Source organism: Lissotriton vulgaris, chromosome 11 (assembly GCF_964263255.1).
Source record: "Lissotriton vulgaris chromosome 11, aLisVul1.2, whole genome shotgun sequence".
Taxonomy (NCBI): domain Eukaryota; kingdom Metazoa; phylum Chordata; class Amphibia; order Caudata; family Salamandridae; genus Lissotriton; species Lissotriton vulgaris.
In genome coordinates this window covers 853320386-853329583 of record NC_141699.1, presented here as the reverse complement: position 1 = coordinate 853329583, position 9198 = coordinate 853320386, and positions in this window count along the sequence as shown.

Here is a 9198-nt window from a genome sequence, read left to right as displayed (position 1 = left end):
CAAAATGGTGGCTACCAACTGTCCCCAACTGCCATATCCTAGACTGCCCCATAGGTTATCATTAGGCCTTCCAGAACTTTCTGGACCATACTGGACCCTGTGTGGATTGGCTATATAAGGGCAGAGGTCAGGAAGCCATTTTGTGCAGTACAGGGAGTTGGAGGAGAGAGGCAGTGGTGTGAGGAGGAGGACGCACTGGAAGCAGTTAGTTTGTCTGAGTGATAGACAACCACTTCAGGAAGACGTTCCCCCTCTGGCCCCTGACCAAACCCTCCCATCAGCCTTCATTTTCTGTGGAAATGGGCCAGGCTGTGGCGATTGGCCCCTTGAGCCCTTGGACCCCCCCCCCCCCCCTTCCCCCATTGTCCTAGCTGCTAGCTGGGAACTTGCTCCCTTCATTCCCCTTGTGGACTCAACCTACCGGCATTTTGGTGGAAGCAGACTGGAGCGAGGTATGACGCCCTGCGCCTCTGAGAAGCCGTGGTAGAGAGGCGAGTGACGGCGGAGATATTGCGGAATTGGGCGCAGTAGGAAGTAAGCGTTGGACTCTGCGCAGGTCTGGTAGTGTGGCAGTGTGAGGAGAGAGTCGGCGTAAGGGCGGACTCCGCGCAGGCTCAGTAGCGGTGTCAGTGCAGGCGAGCGAGCAAGTGAGGCGGCGCCTAGCGGGAACACTATTCACCCGCGCCTGCGCTGCCTTGCGTCCTAGCAGAGAGTAGCGCGTCCTGCCCGGGTGACGGAAACCCCGATTGCCTCAGCCTAGATGCAGCCCCATGCTAACAGTCGCATAGGGGCGTGTATTGAGAGCGGAGCAGCTGCGGAGGCAGAGAGCTGGGGGGAACCGTGTCAGCGTAACCGGCGCTTCGTTACCAAGTAAGGTGGAGGAATAAGGGAGGAGAACAGATTGACTGGGGAAATCAATCAAGAAGCTGAGAAGGAGTTCTCTTAAGCCCCTAAAACGGAACAAACTGTCGGAACCCCCCCATTATTCACTAGTTACCTGGAGATCTCTGTGTTGGGCTCAGGAAGGGCCAGGGAGAGCCGTGGATAAGCCTTCTGGTAGCAGGCTCAGAGGGATAAGAGTATATGTGATTCTCCACAGTGCTGGTGAAGTGCTCTGCGATAGTGGGGATTATTAAACTTGAATGCTGGAGTAAGCTGTGGGATTCTTGTTCAGAGGGGGAGGGTAGGATGAATCTGTGACTCCAACCAGAGTTTACCTTGGAATAAATGTTAACACAGTTGTTCATGAGGAAGTTGAGAACTGACATCCTGGGGTTATTCACTGATTGTGAGTAAGGGGTCATACAGTGAGTGTAAAGGAAATCTCCCAGAGTCCTATGACCTTGTTATTCCCAAAGTAGTAGGCTGAAGTTGGTAAAATACCAGTGTAATTGTTCTTTGGTATATCCAGGGAACCTCAGCGTGGGTGGTCACTCTAACACTGTATAAAGTGCTATTTGAGTCTGTTAAAGCGTTGCCTAAGGATAACTCAATGTTGAAGGAGTAAATACTGTTGAACTGGGTTCTTCTAATACTGTTGGATTTATGAAACAAAAACTGATAAAAATTGCACACGGTATCTAAATATAAACTACTGAGAGAGAGAAGTCAACAAAGAATATTTTTATAAAACAGGCTACCCTAGGTGACCTGACATCTTTAGGTTCCAACAAGTTGGTGTCTAGCGGTGGGATCTTGACTGTGGTTGCAACTACTCTGTAGTAATTGAGTGTAATCCACTAGCCTACACCTGGAGTTTTCTCCTAGCGGCCCTCCTAATTTTTACTTTTGTTTTTCGAAATTTGTTCCTGGTGGTGGGGTGGAGGTAGCTTCAGGTTGCCCTTGCAACTCAAATTTCCTTGTGTGTAACTGTATATTGCCTTTTGCAAAATGGAATTTGCACTGGAAAAACTGGACACTTATTCGGTGGCCCAGCTGAAAGATTTCTGCCAACAAATGGGGGTATTTTTTAAGCATGGTGCCAGGAAGGGGGAACTCCAGACCAGTCTAAGGGCTTGGATGGAAGCACACAAAGAAGGGAAGGAGGAGGATGAAGGGACAGACCGGGACACGTTTGTGGAGATAGATGGATTATTCCACTCAGAGGGGGAAAACCTACTCCCAGGACCAGTGTCCTACTCCAGGAGGGGCAGTAGTGTCTCCGGGGGAAGCCTGACCGAAGCAGAGCTCACTGACAGGAGGGAAATGGGACAATTAAAATGGGAGTTGGCTAAGCTGGAGCAGGAGAAGGAAGAGCGGAGGATGGCTCATGAGTTTAGGTTGAAAGAGTTAGAACTCCAGACCCTGCAACGGGGGTCCTCTCCTGTGACGAATGGTGGCAGCGAATCCAAAGAAACAGCCAGGGAGTCCAGACCCTATTTGCCTAAAGACCTCATTGCTAGCTATAGTCAGGGGGATGACATAGCCAAATGGTTGGCTGCCTATGAGGTCTCCCTAAGAGCCCATGGGGTGCAGGAGAAGCACTGGGGGGGTGGTTTGTATAAGTACATGCCTCCTACTGGTCGGGACACCTTGCTGGCCCTGGAACCAGAGGAGCAGACCAACTACCCCACCATGAAGCTAGCCTTGATCAGGAAGTTTGGGTTAACCCCAGAGAAATATCGCCAGAAGTTCAGGGGGAGCCACAAGTTAAGCACCCAGAACTGGGTGGACTTCCTTGATTACGCAAGAAAGGCCTTGGAGGGCTGGGTAAAGGGCAGTGAGGTGAAGGATTATGAGGGGTTGTATGATCTATTTTTGAAAAAGCACCTCCTCGAGAAATGCTTTCCCGAGCTGCGCCAACACCTGGTGGACAGCAAGCTGACCAATCCCCGGAAGCTTGCAGAGGAGGCGGACATCTGGGCAAGTACCCGGGTGTCCTCAAAGGGGACTGGAGGGGATTCCCAGAAGGTCGGACAGGGCGCCCCTCAGAAGAATGAGGGGGGAGATAAAAAGAGGGAGTTCTCTAAAGGTCCCCAAAACCAATTCCAGGGGAAGGGAACAGGTTCCACCCCTAAGGCTAACCCACCCAGAAACCCTAATCCTGGCCAAAGCCAGCAGCCAAGGGTTCTCCACTGTTTCGAGTGTGGTGGTGTTGGACATTATAAGGGAGATGTCAGATGCCCAAAGAGACCACCCCCTCCCACCGGAGGAAAACCACCGGGAGTAGCTAGTGTAGCGCTCGGGGAGGAGTTGCCCTTAGATAAGGGGGGTGAGTGGGCGGGTGTCACCTTAGTGTCCCTGGGAGAACGGGAGATGGTTCCTAAGATCCAGGTGCCCCCAAATACTGCTAAATATGGGCAATGGGTCACCATCAATGGCCAGAGAGGGGAGGCTCTGAGAGATACAGGAGCCAGTATGACTATGGTAAGAAGTCAACTGGTGTCTCCAGAGCAGGTGGTTCCCCATGTACTCCACCCCGCCGCGATGGCTGACGGCAGAATGGGCCACTATCCAGTGGCTGAGGTTCCCTTTGAGTGGGAAGGGGTTGCAGGTTCACTTCGAGTTGCCGTAAGCCCTGCCGTGCCAGTTGATTGTCTGCTGGGGAATGATATGGAGCACAACGCTTGGAGAGAGGTGGAATACCGGACGCACTCTGCGATGCTGGGTACACCTGACTGGGCCTGTGTGAGCACACGGTCCGCGACTGCCCGGAGAGGGAGTTCGCCTGGGTTGGAGCCTGGAACAATGGCCCAACCCGCTGCCAAAAAGGGACAGACCCGAAGACAGGAAGAGCCTGCTTCGGCTTCCGCACCCCATGTGACAGATCGGCCACCTGCAGTGGTGGACCAGGAGTCCGTGGAGGGGGAAGTAGTCTCTCTGGAGGACCTACCCATCTCTGCTGAGTGGCATGTGGAGGGAGGGCCTACCAGAGAGGAATTCTGTAAGGGGCAGAGGGAGTGCCCTACCCTTGAGGGACTGAGGCGACAGTCTGAAGCCCAGGCAGCAGGTGATATTACGGGACACTACCACATTTACTGGGAGGATGAACTCCTCTACAGTGAACCCAAGGTACCCTTACCTGGTTCATCAAGGGCCTTGGTAGTCCCGCAACGATACTGAGCCTTTCTGCTGGAATTGGCTCATGCTATACCCTTGGCAGGACACTTATGTCAGGACAAGACTTTTGCTCGGCTTGTCCCCCACTTTTACTGGCCTCAGATGAAAGTGGCGTCCAACACTTACTGTCGGACATGTGTATCCTGCCAGGCCAGTGGGAAAACAGGGGCGAAGCTGAAAGCTCCCCTGGAACCACTTCCAGTCGTTAGCACCCCCTTTGAAAGGGTGGGCATCGACATTGTAGGGCCCTTAGATCCACCAACAACAGCTGGTCACAAGTTCATCCTGGTTCTGGTGGATCATGCCACACGGTACCCAGAGGCAATTCCTCTGAGGACAGTCACTGCACCTGTAGTGGCTAAGGCCCTAATGGGGATCTTTACCCGAGTGGGATTCCCCAAAGAAGTTGTGTCTGACAGAGGGACCAACTTTATGTCGGCATACATGCGGGCAATGTGGAAGGAGTGTGGAGTGACCTACCGGTTCACCACTCCTTATCACCCCCAGTCGAATGGACTGGTCGAGAGGTTCAACAAAACCTTGAAGGGCATGATTAGAAGTCTACCCGAAAGCCTGCGGAGGAAATGGGACGTCCTCCTACTCTGTTTGCTATTTTCCTACAGGGAAGTGCCACAGAAGGGAGTGGGCTTCAGCCCCTTCGAACTTCTGTATGGGCACCCTGTACGCGGTCCTCTCAGCCTGGTGAAGGATGGTTGGGAGAAGTCTCCCAGGAAACCCCCCCAGGATGTGGTGAGCTACATGCTGGCCTTCAGGAGCCAGATGGCGAAGTTGTGAAAGCAAGCTTCTGACAACTTGGAGGCCAGCCAGGCAGTCATGAAAGAGTGGTATGACCACAATGCTCACCAGGTGGAATTGGAGCCTGGCCAGAAAGTGTGTGTGATGGAGCCTGGAGAGCTTAGTGCCCTCCACGATCTCTGGACAGGCCCCTTTGAGGTGTTGGTGAAGAAGGGTAAGGTCACATACCTGGTGGACCTTAAGACCCCTCGACAGCCCCTACGGGTGCTGCATGCCAACCGACTCAAACCCCACCATGAGGGGCCCGAGGTCATCTTAATGATGGTGACTGATGGGGGAGAGGAAGCGGAAAGCGAACCTCTCCCGGACTTGTTCTCGTCTCAGGAAAAGGATGGGTCAGTGGAGGGAGTGATTCTCTCTCCCACTCTAACTCCTGAACAGCGGGAGGACTGCCGCCAGATACTGGAGCAGTACTCTACGTTGTTCTCCCTTGTCCCGGGAAGGACTCACCTGTGTACCCATGATGTGGACACAGGGGACAGCCCACCAGTGAAGTCAAAGACCTACCGGCTGTCCGACAAGGTGAAGGCTAGCATCCATGGAGAGGTTGCCAAGACGCTAGAGCTAGGAGTTATAGAACCTTCCAACAGCCCCTAATCCAGCCCAGTGGTGCTAGTGCCAAAAGCCGCTCCACCAGGCACCACACCAGAACTGAGGTTCTGTGTGGATTACCGGGGACTGAACTCAGTTACAAAGACTGATGCTCATCCGATCCCTAGGGCGGATGAATTAATTGACCGGCTAGGAGCTGCCCAATACCGAAGTACCTTTGACCTTACTTCAGGGTACTGGCAGATCTCCTTGACAGATGGAGCGAAGGAAAGGTCCGCCTTCTCCACGCCTGAGGGACACTTCCAATTTTGCGTGATGCCCTTTGGGCTCAAAAATGCCCCAGCCACATTTCAGCGGCTGGTGAATCAGGTCCTCTCTGGAATGGAGGGTTTCTCTGCTGCTTACCTGGATGACATTGCTGTCTTCAGTAGCAGCTGGGAGGACCATTTGCAATCAGTTCTCCAGGCCCTGAAACAAGCTGGATTGACAATCAAGGCCAGCAAATGCCAGATTGGGCAGGGGTTGGTTGTTTACCTTGGACACTTGGTGGGTAGGGGGACAGTGCAGCCCCTGCAGGCAAAGATTGAGGCAATCATGGCCTGGGAACCCCCCAAGACACAGACTGAGGTCCGAGCTTTCCTGGGCCTCACAGGCTATTGCCGTCGCTTTGTGAAGGGGTATGGCACTATTGTAGCGCCCCTCACAGAGCTCACCTCCAAGAAACAACCTCGACGGGTAGTTAGGACGGAAGCTTGTCAGCAAGCTTTTGAGAGACTGAAGCAGGCAATGTGTGCAGCACCGGTCCTGAGGGCCCCAGACTTCTCCAAGGAGTTCATTGTCCAGACAGATGCATCATAACATGGCATTGGGGCAGTGTTATCGCAACTGAATGAAGAGGGCCTGGATCAGCCTGTAGTCTTCCTATCCAGGAGACTGCTTCCCCAGGAACAGAAGTGGAGTGCAATTGAGAGGGAAGCTTTCGCGGTGGTGTGGGCACTGAAGAAGCTGCGGCCATACCTGTTTGGCTCTCACTTCCTGGTACAGACTGACCACCGACCCCTTCGTTCGCTGATGCAGATGAAGGGGGAGAATCCCAAGCTGTTGAGGTGGTCCATCTCCCTACAGGGAATGGACTTCCGGGTGGAACATCGGCCTGGAGTGGACCACGCCAATGCAGATGGTCTCTCTAGGTATTTCCACCTTAGTGATGAGGATTCCCAAGGGGTTGGGTAGCCCTCCCCACTTTCAGCTGGGGGGGGACGCGTGTTAGACCTGTCTGACCTTTTGCGTAGTCCCTCCAATTTATTATTTATTTTGTCCCCTTTTTGCCCCTCATGCCTTTATTTATTTTTGTGTCCACTAGATTTTTCAAGGTGTTGGTCTAGGGGATAGGTGCTTTTTCGCCCTCATAGTTTTTCACCTCCGGCCTAGAGGCCTTTCCTGACAGGAATTTCCTTGGAGTCACAAAATGGTGGACTGTCACAACTGACATACATGGAACCTGTCCTATAGGATAGAGTAGGGCATTCCAGAACCTTCTGGTCCCTTCTGGACCTCTGAGGGTCAGCCTATAAAAGACGGAATGCTGGTCAGCCATTTTGTCTTTTCAGAGGAGGCTGGCTTGAGTTAAGGCTGTAGTATAGGGCGATGGTAGGACCATCAGAAGGTTGACCTCCCAGTGTAGGGACGCACCTTACTGTTGCACCACCCATCTTCCCTTGTAGTTGCTGACCTGACCCTGCTGTGGAAGATCCTGGAGACCCTGAGCCCCGGTTTAATCTGGTCTCAGAAGGAAGAGTGGGTGAGGGAACTTATAAGGAGAGAGGCCCCATCCACTGGACAGTGAAGAAAAAGGGAAGGACCATCTAGCCCTTCCTATCGACCCTCTTCCCCTTTTCATGCCTCCCTCCTCGGGCATATTCCCGTGAGTGGGCCAGATCCAGCTGGAGGTGTTTAAGGGAGTAGCCAGTTCCAGAATGGCCATCAGGATCAAGCCCCAAGCCACCCGACTTCTGACTCACTCCTTACCCCCATAAGGTCAACTAAGAGCGAGCGCTGAGGAAGTCTGCCACGTCCCTGACGAGTGCCTCCTGTGTTTCACTAAGGCAGTCAATCGGCTTTTTGGGTGACAGAGAGGCTCGGGGAAGCCGCCGAGCAGTGGTGTTCCGGTTCCGCTTCTGCACGGGAGAGAGAGAGAGAGAGGCGTCTCTCCCTGGCATCAGCGCAGCGGAGGCGGGTCTGGTAGGAGTGTCCTTGAGGAGAAGCAGCCGGTGTAAGGAGAAGAGGAGTCTCTGCGCGACTCCTGCGCAGGTCGGGAAGAGTAGTGCTTCCGTCAGCCCTCACGAAGGTGAGGTGAGGGGAAGCGCCAAAAGTAGACTGGGCTGTCCCTTCCCGCGGTAGTTCAGCAGGAGGAGCGGCCGCCCGAGGACGCGGGCGAAGTCCTCCCTATCTCCGGGGAGACTGGCTCTGAAGCCCGTGGTGTCTGAGGAAGGAGACTGAACCCTTCCGTTAGCGGAGCCCTCCAGCCAGCTAAAGCCGGCCAGCTAATGCAATAGGTGAGGAGAAGGAGGGAAAGTATTGATATTGTCTTACCCTAGGCCAGGCTACCCTAGGTGACCTGACATCTTTAGGTTCCAACAGTTACTATCTGTATTCATGACTGCAAGCCATAAAGGAGGGGGAATGGTAAAGGAATCTGAAGAGGTCAAAGCACTGTGTCCTTTTTGAAAGAGGGATGGAGGTACAAAGACAGATTATCCTTAACAACAATCCATCTTGAGTATCAGAGTCCAGCATACAGAGTGCAGGAGAAGAGGTTAGATGAGCTTCCTTCTGTGAGAAGGAAACACTATTTTTCATAAGTGAGATGGTGCATTTCAGCCTCAAAGGCAGCAATTCCCTTGAATGGTACATTGCTAGTACCAGGATATGAAACAGGTTTTAGTAGAGTTTGTCAGTCAGTCAGTCTTTTATTAACTATCATGACCAACATAATGTGACCCATAATACTTCTTTATTGACAGAAATTATATTCAGGCATAGGCTCCCACTATAAAATAGTGAGGACATTCCGATGCTATGAACAGCTTTTTTATGCCTAAAAGAATGATTGATAGTTTTACTTACCACATAAATTGGTAAAATTATGCAGTATGCCAGAAGACTTCCTTTTTTTTTTTTTGCTTCAGTCTCGGCAATTCAGAGAAACTCTGCTGAGAAACACTGCCACTGCTGGTCATTCAGTATAATCTGCAGATGGAAAAGTCCACTGTTAGTACATTTAGGATAAGCAATACCAAAAGTTTTGATTTTTATAAAGGGTAACCAGAGCAAAACTATGGAGTCTGTTTTATTGTGAAAATCAACAGTTCAATAAAAAAATCAAATCTCAATTTGTGTTTATAACCTCCAAAACTTCTCTGCATTCCCTTGCCTCATTTGCTAACACACTCTAAGCAATTGTATCACGTACATAAGGACATATATCTTTTTGCCAGCCAAGTGCCAGCGCACCCTTCTCAAACTCTGGTTGGAGTCACAGATTCATATTCCCCTCCCCCTCTGAACAAGAATCCCACAGCTTACTCCAGCATTCAAGTTTAATAATCCCCACTATCGCAGAGCACTTCACCAGCACTGTGGAGAATCACATATACACTTATCCCTCTGAGCCTGCTACCAGAAGGCTTATCCACGGCTCTCCCTGGCCCTTCCTGAGCCCAACACAGAGATCTCCAGGTAACTAGCGAATAATGGGGGGGTTCTGACAGT